Below are 15,199 nucleotides of genomic sequence, written 5' to 3'. Positions count from 1 at the left end.
ATACTCTCAGGTGATTTTAAAGTCCCATAAAAAACTATTATTCCGGAGCAAAATAATACTCCGTTTCTGATTGGCTTAAATTCGCAGGCTTAGTCTTTATAACCATCACGTGTGCCCTAGAATTGTCTCGCCAAAGTAAGGCTACTCCGTGTCCTCCATCTTTCGACTGGACTCATGTGAGTGGCTAACAACGTTTCGGATGAGGCGAAAGTTCCACCTAAACTTTCGAGACGACCAAGGTTCGCCTTAGACAGCAGATGTAAATAGTTTTTAGTACCGCTCCAAGTCAACCAAACACGCTTCTAATGCAAAGAGAAATCGATAGACACTTCTCCCGTATTTGGAAACATTCGGTTGTTTAGAGTTCCAAGTATACGAAATCGACCCATGAATCATTATAGGTTTCCGGGGAAACTGCCCACCTACCCCTTCCCTAAGCCAACATTTTGCCCTAAGTGAGAAGTAAGTGTTAATGTTGGCTTAGGGGAGGGGTAGGCGGGCAGTGTTCCAAGGTAATCCAAGACAGTCTTAGATTCTGACTTCCACGCTGTGGATTCCCGATACCATGTCAGTGGATCTTGGATTTCGGTTTCCAATTGTTAGCGCGATCCCAGATTCCTTGAACTGAATTCCAGATTCCGAAGCCCAGGATTCCAGATTTCACAAACAAAAATTTATCTGATTCCGGAATCCGGATTACCCTACATCACGTGATACGAAAAGACGACCGAGAATACAACTTAGTTTAAATTTCAACTTAGCTTTGTTACCAAAAAATGTTGATCTCACCATGACATGAGTTAATCTTAAAGTTCTTAATTATCTGATAGGCTATATCAACACTTGAAAAAGTTTTTCATCCGATATGCAGATACTGGCCTCAGGTCAGTGGCAACCTTAATTCCTTTCGGTGTTTGGATATCGTATGACCTGACTCATTTACTCCTAATCTCGCCCCTTGTTCAATATATTGTATCCAAAATTCTGCTACTGGGCTTTAAATGAAGCTAGGTGAGCACACACGCGTTTGTTTTAATTGAAGCAAGCAGAACAGTAGCGTGAATTTCATCCGATTACTTCGAGTCGTTATTAGCTGAGCTCCACGCGCGGCGCTTCGCGCCGCGCGTGGGCGGAGCCCCATAGCTAAGGAAATGTGGTAATCTGCCCATCCGAGAAAATTTGGTAATCACGTGACCGTACACCGAGCGAGCGAGCGAGCGACCGTCCGTCCGCACCACAGGCATACCAATGTAAAGTAACTCAATCAACAGGTATGGCAACTCAAGGTCTTACTTGGAAGGAAATCACATGGCTGCCCTGACTTTTAGAAAGTAAAAACAACGACAAAGTCGTGTCTTTTTCGGCGCTATTTTTTATGTTTACACTAACGTGGATAACAGAGAAAGAGCTAGAGCGAGTTATTGAAAATTCGTAGGAAGAAAAACATGAAAATTCAAAGCGGCGAGGAGAAAATGAGAAATGCTAGTGGCCAGCAAGGTGGAAATGAGCGGCAGTGAAAATAAAAGCGAACATGAACACAGGAAACAAAATATTGCCTAAGCACACACGACAATTCCTCCAAAAAACAAGGAACTTCCTTGTATAACAAGGAAGTTTGACGTTTTAGTCGTACAAAACAGCGCAGCGTTATAGTCGTGCAAAACAACGGCAAGTGAAAGACAAAAAAGCGTGCTGCACGTGCAAATTTGTTTTTTGCTAATTAGAAGAAAAAGGGTGCTGCACGTGCAATTTGGTTTTTTTGCTAATGAAATCTATTAGTCTTTTTCTTTGTCGTCCCTGTTTAGTGTTACACGATTTAATTCTTTTTTGTTTACACGTATTATTAACCAGAGCTTCGCTTTTAGCCCTGGCTAAATCTATATATTACTCCCTCAGTAACGTGTTGCCGAGACTGAGGAGAAAACGACTCGAAGCAGTCGGATGAAATTCAAGCTAGCAGAATGGAATTTCAGTAGAAATGAATAAAGATTTCTAGTTTAAACAACTCGTTTCGATAAAAAGAACCTGTTTTACTTACATTGTGTTAGAAGTACCATTCACTGCTGAAGCTTCCGACATTTTGAAGGTCAATGTGCAGGCTTTTCACGCCGATTTCACAAGGAGCCAGCTACGATACTGTTCAATTGCCCGGTGATTTGAAGATAAGCTTGTTAAACCTGTACCTCTGCTGACGTACAACTGCAACAGTAGACGAGTTTATAGAATACCAGATATAAAAGTTAAGGATAGAGACTCTCATGGTTAAAAATCAAACTAGCTCCAGCGTCCCGCCCAGAACTGAAATAAATCGTATTTACATTGTGCTATCGTTGAATTAAAAAATTTGTCCGGACCGTTGTAAACGGGGTCTAAAGAATCTAAGCTCCGAATGAATTCATTAGATAAAATATAATGCTCCATCCAGACCAACTAGACAATTAAACCAGGGGCGGTGGGCCGACAGGGTTTGGTGCGCTAAATACCAATCCTCACTGAATATTTATCGCTGTCTCAGAACGGTGGGTTCCTACTAGATTATTTCCGTTACGGTTCCAATAACTGTTTACACTGCCACAATCCACTATAGTGTAGACATGAACTTAGATTAGCGAAATAGCATAACTTTGCACGTCCATGTCGCTTTTTTGTACATTTGTTTGCCCCCAACTCCGCCCTGTGGAATACATAGTGAACTATACCGTAAATCTTCTTGTAAGCCTCCCTTTCAAATAAGCCCCCCTCCCCTCCCCACTATTATTCTTCAGTAATAAATGATAGATTGTGTAAATCAATCACGACTGTAAAACGTCGTGTGGACTGATCCTGGATGGTTTATTCACTAACCGGAAGTTCGGATTTGTTTTTGATCCTCAACTGCATGACCTTCACCTTCTTGTGCTTGAGCTTTTCTACTTTGTATTCTAATTCTTTATGGAGAACTGATACCACCGTCTTTGCTAAATTGAATAAGGCCCCTCCCCTCCCAAATACGGCCAGTCTCTATTAAGCCCCTCGTCACCGATCTCCCGCTCTCCCGTACGGGTCACAATATCTCCCAGGTGAAATCATCTTTTGAGGTTTTCTGTGCCTTAGTTTGAAATTTAGCCCATTTTTAGCTCGAGACTTGAATTTTTTCTTATTCGCAGTACGGCTTCTGAAGCATTTTTGCACTTATTTAGTCACTCACAAGACTATTTCTGCCATCAAAACGATGATTGATTTTGATAGTATGTACCTTATTAAGAATTCATATAATGTCCTAAGTCATTCCCACTGGGGGCTGGGTCAATTTGTCGGGGGGATCCCTTGAAATTCCGGGGGGTAGTGAATAAAGAGAGTCTCCATATTTTAGATCTCCAGAGGTTGGCATCTCTGCTAATGTCATAGAATTTTTGTTAATATAAGACTGTTAGCCCAACGGAAGAGTGGTATTTATTCAAGGTCCGTTTACATGACATTCGTTTTATTCCTTAAGCCACCCAGCACCTCCCTCAAAAAGTAAATGGAAATGGAGGGCTCCTAAAGTTGAGTACCTTGTGATGGTTTTAAATTAATTACTAAATAAATATATAGGATTAGCCAGGGCCAAAAGCGAAGCTCTAATTAATAAGTTAATCATAACTATAACAAAATTGTCAAATCTGATTGGCTCTCAACTGCCCTGATTTCAGCCTTAATTGGACAGTTTAATAGGACAGTACGCGTCATGCCTAAGTAATTGGACAGTACGCGCCATCACGCGCGCGCTTAAGGTGGCTCGACTGGATTTTTTGGGGTTGATACCTCCCAACTTTGAGCATTAACTAGATCGGCATGAGTAAAGATATGGAAAAATTGTTACCACAACTGTATTATATAAAGATGAAAATTTCTTATGATCTGGGTTTTATTGCAATCGGAGTCGCCATGGCAACGTAATGACGCCATTACGTTTTTCATTTATCTTTGTGTTTCTCTGTTCCAGGAGTTTTTTGAAGAAATCGCTTTAGGGATTATGTACCTGCTATAATTGCCTCCATTATGGCGTAGTTTGAACAAATTCTATGAGAGCGTTTTCGAAATATTTTGAAATGTAGTTTTAAGAATAATAAAAACAGTGAAATAGCATGCTACCTACACAATTCGCTAATATTTTAAGAAAATGATAAGCTTTGGAAACGAGGCTTCATCTCGTAGTGGTTTGATTCCATTGAAAACTGCATACAAAAAAAGAAGGGAATTACTCTGGGCGATCGCGAGTAAGAAGAATTTTATTAACTTGCGTTCACCTGCTTTTGATACAGTTTTTGGACGTAATTTGGTCCATGCCTAAGAATTTCGCATTTTTCCAAAAACCGCTCGATAAATTTTTCTATAAATTCGACAATCCCGAGATCAATTGTCAAGAAATATTCCCTGCAAGTTTCAAGAACATTGAAAATAGGGAAGGCTTTTAAATAGGGCCTCAAATATAACCAATATTCCCCCCAGATCTTGTGTTTACAAGTGAGCGCCCTCATTATTCACTGGCATTGTTTTCAAGTTTCATATGCACGTGCACAACTAGCAAAAGTTATAAATTTGCATCAAAAAGAACCCTCGATTACTTTCCGAAGAAATATCTGGAGTATGCTTATAATTGGCTTGTCGTCACAGACAGCAGTGAGAGCCGAAACGGTGAACGTCACGGCTCATCGTGTAGGATGGAATTCTTAATTATCTTACTCGGGTTATAACATCACAGAAACTCTCACAAAGAGTTGCTCTGATGTTATAATATATCATTAGTCTCTTTACCCGGTAATTAGCATATCCCGAAGATTTAACCGAGGGTCCTTTTTGATGCAAATTCTATCTTTTGGCTAAATGTGCACGTGTATATGAAACTTGAAAACAATGCCAGTGAATAATGAGGACGCTCACTTGTAAACACAAAATTTGGGGGGAAAATTGGCTATATTTGAGGCCCTATTTAAAAGCCTTCCCTGTTTTCAATGTTCTTGAAACTTGCAGGGAATATTCCTTGACAATTGATCTCGGGATTGTCGAATTTATTCAAAAATTTATCGAGCGGTTTTTGGAAAAATGCGAAATTTTTAGGCATGGACCAAATTACGTCCAAAAACTGTATCAAAAGCAGGTGAATGCAAGTTAATAAAATTCTTCTTACTCGCGATCGCCCAGAGCAATTCCCCTCTTTTGTCGTATGCAGTTTTCAATGGAATCAAACCGCTATGAGATGAAGCCTCGTTTCCAAAGCTTATCATTTTCTTAAAATATTAGCGAATTGTGTAGGTAGCATGCTATTTCACTGTTTTTATTATCCTTAAAACTATATTTCAAAATATTTCGAAAACGCTCTCATAGAATTTGTTCAAACTACGCCATAATGGAGGCAATTATAGCAGGTACATAATCCCTAAAGCGATTTCTTCAAAAAAACTCCTGGAACAGAGAAACACAAAGATAAATGAAAAACGTAATGGCGTCATTACGTTGCCATGGCGACTCCGATTGCAACAAAACCCAGATCATAAGAAATTTTCATCTTTATATAATACAGTTGTGGTAACAATTTTTCCATATCTTTACTCATGCCGATCTAGTTAATGCTCAAAGTTGGGAGGTATCAACCCCAAAAAATCCAGTCGAGCCACCTTAAATTGCTTTTTTTTTTCACTGCTAGCAAAACAAAATTTCGAATTTCTTGTGTTTTGGTTTAAAAAATAGCCTATTGTATCACAAATTTTGTTAAAGTCATGATTAATTGGCAACAGGACTGAGTGGAGTCCAATTCAGTCTGTAATCATACTCGTGATTAAACAAATCGGACTCCCGCTACGCGGTCGTCTGATTTTTTTAATCACTCGTATGATTACAGACCGAATTGGACTCCACTCAGTCCTGTTACCATTACTAATCATAACTATAACAAAATTGTCAAATCTGATTGGCTATCAACTGCCCTGATTTCAGCCTTAATTGGACAGTTTAATAGGATACGCGCCATCACGCGCGCCGTTAAATGGCTTTTTTTTTTCACTGCTAGCAAAACAAAATTTCGAATTTCTCGTGTTTTGATTTTAAAAAAATAGCCTGTTATATCACAAATTTTGTTAAAGTTATGATCAACTGGTAACAGACCTTCGTGTCGTACAATTCGGTCTGTAACCATACTCGTGATTAAACCAATCGGACTCCCGCTACGCGGTCGTCCGAAATTTGTTAATCACGCGTATGATTACAGACCGAATTATAACATAACAAAAGTAAATCGCGCGCTCTAATTGGTCAGTTTGCCACTACCATTTGGGTGCACGCCAAGAAACTGAGCTAGCGCGGTAAAATTTAGGCAAATTCAACATATCTCCTCTCTTGACGGTAAAATACACCGATGAAATGCACAGATGAAAAGTGGAAGTTGAAGAAAATACTAAGGTGTCGTTTTGAAGGAAAAAAGACAAAAGATCAAGCGACAAATTTGCCCTGGATGAATTAATCACTGTTTTCCTCGCGGCTAGAATCGGCTGAAGGAAAATCGAGCGAGCGAAGATTTAAGGTACATTTTGTGTGTCTTTTATAGAAGAGAAAGTCTGTTTGAAATGTAATTTATCAATTAGCATTGTGTTATTGACTTTTCGTCAAGCTGATGTTAATTTAGGAAACACGCTCAAATTCGAGACAGCTTTGTTGTGAAGTTTTCATCGCATCGATTAAAAATTTTAGTTGAGTTTAAACGGGCACATTACGCTGGATTTCATTTGAGTACAGAAACATTAGGGTTTTCAAATAAATTTTTCAAAAAATAACTTCTGTGTGTATTATTTTGTTTCTCAGTGTTCATTCATAACTGTCCTTCAGAGAACGGTCGAAAAACAACAGCTTCAGCGCCGGCTGTGTCGGCGAATTTCAGTTGCAACTTTGACTTTCATAGGTGGATTTCCCCAGACGACAGATTTCGATACAAAACTAGTTAATTTCTTTTTAAAATTAGTGTTACTTGTTATCCTAAAGGAATTACAGTCAAATTTTCTCATTTCTACTTTACGTTTATTTCAAAAATTGTCACATAAATAATCTTGATAATTATTTCATTTATGTAGTTTTGGCTTATCTTCTGGCTTTTAGTTGGTGTTTATAGTTGCAGCAATAGTTTTCCCTCAAAGTTTTTACCTTAATATTAAGAGCAAGTAGACAGATGCCATTCAGAATAAAAACGAAAAACGTTTTGCAATTTACCTGAAGACGGAGAACCTTTGATTCAGCGAAAGAAAAACTCAAAGGCAGGTTTTTGAAAAACATAGAACATGATTTGTTTACGCGCGGGCAGATGGCAGCATACATGAACTCGGACCGATGACTCAACCGAAGGCAAATGAAAAATAATGTTTTTCTCTTTTGATTATGTTATAAAAGAAATAGTAAACGTTGCAGCTGTGCAATCATGGAGTTATGGATGCACTTGAGAGGTTTGCTAAGCACTCAAGAAGCTAGAGTTGCACTCGGCTATCGCCTCGTGCGACTCTTACGCTTCTTCAGTTTCGTGCTTAGCAACCTCCCGCGTGCATCCATAACTCCATGGTTGCACGCCGCACGTTTACCATTTCTTAATTGGACTCCACTCAGTCCTGTTACCATTGCTTATAATTTAAATCAAACAATAAGCTTTTAATCCACAAATCAGTTAACTTAAGGGCACATTCATGTGACTTTTGAGGGAAAGGCTAGTAAGTTATTTTATCGAATTGATAGCCTTATATGTACACCCAAAAAATAGCAAACATCTTCGATCACATTCAAGATCACAGTAGATTAGGCATCGAAAACAAATTCTTGGAAAACAAATCAGGCCGAATTTTTTTGCGTTCGACAGGTTTACTTTACAAATTCTTGCCAACAAATCTGGGGGTGTGTAAACCAACCTTTTATAATTTTTACACATCACATTTGAGGTGAAACAGTACTATCTCTGATCATACAGACCTCGGACAGAATGCGGTATTTCACAATTTTTCAAGACAAATTGCACTCAGTCAAAATTCAGGACGATCAATCGTGGGCTTTAAGCGAAACTGTTCAAAAATTTTCCAAAATCACCCATACGGTCAGCCGGTTCTCATTTCTATAGTGCGAGCTGTCCGTGTGGTCGAGTGTTTGAATGAACTTTAATAGAGTTACGCTTCCACATAAGAACGAATTTATTATTATTATTTTTTTGCTATTTAATGGTTTCAGTTGTAACGATGTGTAATCTTATAAAGCGTTTGATACGCGCGACATTTTTGAGTACTCCTGCAAGCGATGTTCATGAACGATGAAAACAAAGGGCACAGACAAGCGATTAAAATTACAAGAGAGACTACTAACAATCAATAACAGAACTATAATTCGGTGAAACATTTACAGAGACAGCAATTTTCGTTCACGAAGACAAGTATTGTGTCTCTAAATATCCTGAGTCTTTAAGGCGTAAAGCTTAAGTTTATGTTTTAGCCGGCTTCCCGGCGTGGTGTTTACTGTTTTCAAAGATGAACTCCTCAAAGCAAGAAAATCGCTCAAAGTTTTCTTTCTACGGCCAAATTTATAACTAAATATTCTTCGGAACGTTTTCTTTCTATTTGCGGTGAGAAAATATATCAGAAGGCTTTTTAAAAATCTGTAACCTTATATCAAACCTGGTACTAGGCCAGGTCATCGACTCAAATCCTACAAACGTGCATAAACTTGCCGCATAAACTGTGCTCGACTTCATGAAATTAGATAGAACAAAAACAAACATCAAATACAATAATTACTCAGGCTTACCATTCGAGATTCAGTTCCTGAAAGGTATCAAGTAAGGCCAGTAGTACCGCTTCAGACTTTGCAACCCCCTTCCGCATCAAGCAAGGTGAAAACGAAAACGATGCCATCCGAAATCGGATTTCTGATTTTGACAAGCGACGTATTTCTCAACCAAAAACCCAATAAACAAACAAGCCATGAATAACAGAAGACTCCTGATAGCAGCTGAATTTCATTTTGTACATCCTGACAGTTAAACACATCACAAGTTGACACAAAACTCTGTCAGCTTCAGCTGTCAAAGTAAACAACTTTCAAGATGCTGCATAAATTTTCCGCATGAGCTCATCTGTCAAATTTTGACCAATCGGAGCATAAAAATTGGACGTAGAGCGTGACCAACGCGTGACCATGGTAAGAAAAGGTCTTCCCCGCCTGTATTTCAAAAAACTGGCTGAATTTTCGTGTCCGAGGTCAGTTTGAAATCAAAATCCTAATAATGCAGGGCCAACACAACATATTTGATATGAATTATTGGAAAAAGTAAACTTGAGCCAGCGATCATTTGATACTGGTAATTTGTCAGCGGCTAACTTCAAAAAATACTCGACTTCGATGGGTCGACACTTGAGCCCGCGGTACAGTCAGGTGATACTGGTCAGTGGATACCCTGTTTTGATAGCTGTCAATTGATTACAACATTGATTTGCAATTGGTTTTCTCTTGGGCTGCCAAACTGGCTAGAAAGTGTGGGAGTAAACATTGGTTTCCCTGTGGTGCGAACGGACGCCCGGTTTACCAAATTTTCTGGGATGGGTAGATTTAGTTAGCTATGGGGCTGCGCCCGCGCGCGGCGCGAACGTGGAGCTCTGCCATTAGTAATGGTAACAGGACTGAGTGGAGTCCAATTCGGTCTGTAATCATACGAGTGATTAACAAAATCGGACGACCGCGTAGCGGGAGTCCGATTTGTTTAATCACGAGTATGATTACAGACCGAATTGGACGACACGAAGTTCTGTTACCAATTAATCATACCTTTAACAAAATTTGTGACATAATAGGTAATTTTTTAAATCAAAACACAAGAAATCCGAAATTTTGTTTTGCTAGCAGTGAAAAAAAAAAGCCATTTCAGCGCGCGCATGATGGCGCGTACTGTCCAATTACTTAGGCATGACGCGTACTGTCTATTAAGCTGTCCAATTAAGGCTAAAATCAGGGCAGTTGATAGCCAATCAGATTTGACAATTTTGTTATAGTTATGATTATACATGTACTAGTACAATGATTATTGTTAGATTAAAAGAGATACTCTGGGAAGAGCCATTTGTAACTGATTGTCTAAAATTGTGTACAAATGTAATATATAGATTTAGCCAGGGCTAAAAGCGAAGCTCCTTTTAACATGTGGCTTTCCATGATCGCCCCAGTTAGGAAATCTGTCAATCATTCGAGATTTGTAGTGAGCATGCGCGAAACGGGCTGGGAACAACAACAAGAAGTTCGTCTTTGCAGCCGATTCGACAGTGTGAAATGAGTTCGCTTTTGGTCCCGTTGGTCATTGCTTTTTTGCTGTAACCAATTTTTGTCCGCGGTAATATGGAGCTCACGTTTTCCTTTCTTCTTATCTTGTGTTTGTCATTACATGCGGTTTACTACGCTAAGAACGAGACCAGTGAACATTGATCGAAAACAGACATTGTTCCTCGATGCCAGACCTTTTGACTCACTTCATCTCTCTAGATGCAAGCTCTCAAGCTGTGTTTCTGTTTAGAAGACCCACACGACTAAAAAAAGGGCCAACCCTCCAATACGTATGTAAAACAGTTTATATTTTCAAGTGAAAGGCCCAAAATTAATTCATTAATTAATTCGGTGGCTGTGGTCGAAAGAATTGTTTACGGTTTTGCTACACCTTTAAGACGACAAGAAATGATTGATTGAGAGTCTTAATTCTTAATTCTTAATTCTTAATTCTGTGAACGTATCCTGGCAGAATTGCGTTGGATGATTGAGTGGCATGGTCAAATCTCGTAGTTCATGTATTTTTATGAACTAAAAGCTAAATAAATTTTGCCAAGAGATCATTCTCTCCTGATTTTGCACATGTTGATATGCTTAAGTTCTTATCTTCCTGTGATTTGAAATGAAAGGGAAATTATTTTGTGTGTTTGGAATTCTCTTTTCACGATAGCAGTTATTACACTGCAGTTATTACACTGCCTTCAGTTTGAGTCATCATTCAAGTGTGTTTTGTTGCCAGCAGAAAGGGTAAAATTCCATAATGTAAATTCCTAAAACTACACTCCCCCTTGGAACAAAATTATGGTTTAAAAAAGATTTCTTAACTTGGGCGATCATGTAAACTGGGTTCCAGGCCTCGCTGCCAGCCCCACCTGGTCACCTGTTTTTGGACGTAACGATCAAAAGCAACGTATTCTCGGTTTTCATGTGACGTCACCAAAATTCAAACTAAAAAACTATCCCTTTTTCTGAGTTTATACTTTCATGTGATATTAGAGCACCTTAAAACCTTCATACAAACAAATTTTTGGTTCAAAAGGGTTCTTTGTTTTGCGATACAGGATGCTTGAATTTCCAGGCTTTTGCGTGACGCGTCATTTAGCTGGCGGCCGGGAAAGCTCTTATGTGGATTAAAAACATTACGGATTTTTGGAGATTTTGCGATCTAAACATCCCTTGTCTTAGAATTAATATTAATTTAATCTTTATGACTTCCTCAAGCGAAGAATTCACGCATAAGTAGGAAAACTCAAAAACAGATGTTTCTGTTGGTTTCCGGCGGCCATATTTGTGCCCCTGAAAGGGACACAAACATGGCGTCTCCATACAAAGCTTTATAAATTTGGGTAAAACGTTTTTCCAAATATCTCGCGTATGAACTATTGCATAGACCTGATAGATTCTTGTCAAGGCTTTTTGTATATTTATCTTCTTTTATTTTCCAGATCAGTCTAGACTTTCTGTATTAAAAGGTTTCCGTTTTTATGTCTGCTTCCTCACGTGAGTAAAACCCGTTGTCAGAAAGTTGTATTTTAAGTACAGACTTAAAGCTCCGGTTTTTTTCTTTTTAATTAAAATACATGTCTGCTGCCCTACTAACACTAAAGTTTCCGTGTTTCATTTTTCTACTGCTATTTATAGCAGTTTGAAATTTCACACAACATTTCATTTCATTTGATAAGTACTGACTCATATTTAGCGAATATTTTATTGTTTGGGTTGCATTTCCTTTCCACCTGTTTTGAAACCGTTTTAACACGAACAGAAATGTAGACACGGTGGAGGCTTAATCCGAGAAGAGAAGGTATACTGAATTTCTTATCTGTAGGTTGATAAGTCATGATAAGTTAACAGACACGGAATCGGTATATGTGAAACAGCTGATCTTCTTCAATTTTAACACATTATTGGTCAGATTTGAATATGCTTCAAGTCTAAAGGGAAAAGCGACCTGAGACTCTAAAGCAAACGGTGTGAAAACGGCCTGTTAAAATCCGCGTAGACTGCAAAACAGTCCGTATTTTTGCATATTCAAGTACACTGTACGCACGAAAAGTTAAACAAAAGCTGAAAACGGAGAGCGAGACTGGGAGAGACGCTAAAAAAACGGACTGTCCGTTTTGAATAAGATATATTCGTTTTAATTGCCCGCTTCTCCCAGCCACGGGCAATTCCCATTGGCTAAATTTTGATGCAAGCTCTTACCAAACTGTCAAGTTATGTTTGCAACAAGTCATTTGTGATGTTCCCTACCGTGATGAATTCATTGTCCGTTGGCGTTTTCAGTTGCGAAAGAATCGCAGCGCACTTTCCACCTTTGTGGAGAAAGATTCTCCTTCGTCGACTGGACAACGAAAAGTTCGTTTATCAGAAGGTCGGCCAATTTTGGTAACGTTTCACCTTTCTCTAGTACTATTAGGGGCAACAAACATATTTTCAGAGCTTATCCATCCACTTTTCAAATTGCCGAAATGTGTTTTGAAACAACAGCTGCAAATTCTACAATTATCTGAAGCGCTCGGCTCGGCTTTCCCCCTCTTCGAGAGGCAAGAACAGGCTTTGTCGGCGTACTGCCACTTCCATCCACTCATGTTTGATCTTCGAGAAAACACTACATTGTACACGGAAACAACGCTCAAGACTGCTTTCGCTATTTTCTCGCGAAATCAATCACCGGATGTGTCAAATTTACAAAGAGGACGGAGTTGTGAATAGATTCTTGAAAGTTCAACGACGTTTTTGAACCCCCTGGTCAGAACGAACTGATTATATGGAAAACGGACAGTCGGTTTTTCTTTCTCTCGCCTCACCTGCCCTACGTATTCGGGCATGTGAGCCTCACGCGCTTGCTCTTACGCTGCTCCTACGCAACTCTAAACCAATTTTGGAAAAAAACCGACTGTTTTGCAGTCTAAAATCCGAGCGACATTGGCGATAACTGAACTGTACGCCACCAATAAAATTATGATTAAAAAAAACGTTTTATTTCTGACCTGGCTTGTTAGAGATGATAATTATTTATCATGGTAGTCATTTACAGCCAAGACGGGATAAAGCTTTATCCTCTATTGTTTACAGCCTGTTTGAAAAATGATTTTGGAGAATGTATTTACGTTTTCAGCGTTTGTGTAACACTGACGGCAAAATTTTCCATCGCCATTGAAAGATTGTCGCGTACTGAATGGTCTTGCTCTTTGTATGATTAGCAAAGGACGATGGAAATTTCCATCCTCGCATTTTCAGCCATCGCCTGAAATTCCACCGTCATTTTGAGTTACAATCGTACACGTGAGTATTTGGAAACTTTGAGTTCATTTTTGGTAATCTGAAAAAACCTCTTTCAATCTTGCATTTTTTAATATTACTAAAACGTTGCTGGAAGTTTTCGTGGTTATTTTTGAGTGCGTTTGAAAATTTTCGCAATTTTTCCTGGATCATTGTTACATTGCAAAACATTTTGCCTAAAACGACTGGAAACCGGCACGATCTGCATTAAAAAAGGAATATATTACCGAACCAGTCCTGTGCATGGCAACATTTTGAATTTTCATTTTAGATAATACCTCTTTTTAAGCCTACTACATCAAATGTGGAAAAAACACTGCTGAAAATGGCTATTTTTTTACCAGAAATTGGCCATTTTAGAATATCGCATTTGGTTAAAGAACGTGTTCTCGAGAATTACTGAGTTCTTATTTAAAACCTTTAAAACTTCAATTAAAACTAACCTGTTAGAAAGACTGCGGAGACGCCAAAAGCGAAGAAAAGCACTGACTTTATGTTGATTTTGCTTAACACAACTGAACACGAAGCACCGTACCAAGTGATTCACAAACAAAGCAGCGCCCACAAAGAAAGTTCGATTGTACCGATTGTACCCGACGCAAACAAGGAAGTCTTTAGATAACAACGACTGAGACCAGGCTGTGCCTGCGATACGAAAAACCTCATGCGGTCTTGCCCACTATTATGTACCCCAATATAGCGCTCAGAAACGCTCAGAGGAACCGTTTTAAAAACATTACGGATATTTGGAGATTTTGTTATCTAAACATTTCTTGTCTTAGAATAAATATTACTTTAATCTTTATGACTTCCTCAAGCGAAGAATTCACGCATAAGTAGGAAAACTCAAAAACAGATGTTTCTGTTGGTTTCCGGCGGCCATATTTGTGCCCCTGAAAGGGACACAAACATGGCGTCTCCATACAAAGCTTTATAAATTTGGGTAAAACGTTTTTCCAAATATCTCGCGTATGAACTATTGCATAGACCTGATAGATTCTTGTCAAGGCTTTTTGTATATTTATCTTCTTTTATTTTCCAGATCAGTCTAGACTTTCTGTATTAAAAGGTTTCCGTTTTTATGTCTGCTTCCTCACGTGAGTAAAACCCGTTGTCAGAAAGTTGTATTTTAAGTACAGACTTAAAGCTCCGGTTTTTTTCTTTTTAATTAAAATACATGTCTGCTGCCCTACTAACACTAAAGTTTCCGTGTTTCATTTTTCTACTGCTATTTATAGCAGTTTGAAATTTCACACAACATTTCATTTCATTTGATAAGTACTGACTCATATTTAGCGAATATTTTATTGTTTGGGTTGCATTTCCTTTCCACCTGTTTTGAAACCGTTTTAACACGAACAGAAATGTAGACACGGTGGAGGCTTAATCCGAGAAGAGAAGGTATACTGAATTTCTTATCTGTAGGTTGATAAGTCATGATAAGTTAACAGACACGGAATCGGTATATGTGAAACAGCTGATCTTCTTCAATTTTAACACATTATTGGTCAGATTTGAATATGCTTCAAGTCTAAAGGGAAAAGCGACCTGAGACTCTAAAGCAAACGGTGTGAAAACGGCCTGTTAAAATCCGCGTAGACTGCAAAACAGTCCGTATTTTTGC

The 15,199-nt window shown here is 38.7% G+C and overlaps 1 long non-coding RNA gene across 1 annotated transcript in view; it reads right to left on the bottom strand.

The window, feature by feature from the left end:
• The window catches only part of LOC140945862 (uncharacterized), a 59,429-nt gene extending 45,269 nt beyond the window's left edge, over window positions 1-14,160 (bottom strand). The window contains exons 1-2 of the long non-coding RNA XR_012166763.1: window positions 14,019-14,160; window positions 2,039-2,199 (exon numbers count right to left, since the gene is read on the bottom strand). This is a non-coding gene — a long non-coding RNA (uncharacterized lncRNA). The remainder of the gene's footprint in view (window positions 1-2,038; window positions 2,200-14,018) is intronic.
• Window positions 14,161-15,199: the final 1,039 nt, after the last annotated feature.

Source organism: Porites lutea, chromosome 8 (assembly GCF_958299795.1).
Source record: "Porites lutea chromosome 8, jaPorLute2.1, whole genome shotgun sequence".
Lineage (NCBI taxonomy): Eukaryota > Metazoa > Cnidaria > Anthozoa > Scleractinia > Poritidae > Porites > Porites lutea.
Note: the sequence above shows the minus strand (reverse complement) of the source record. Positions and strands in the feature narration are given on the sequence as shown.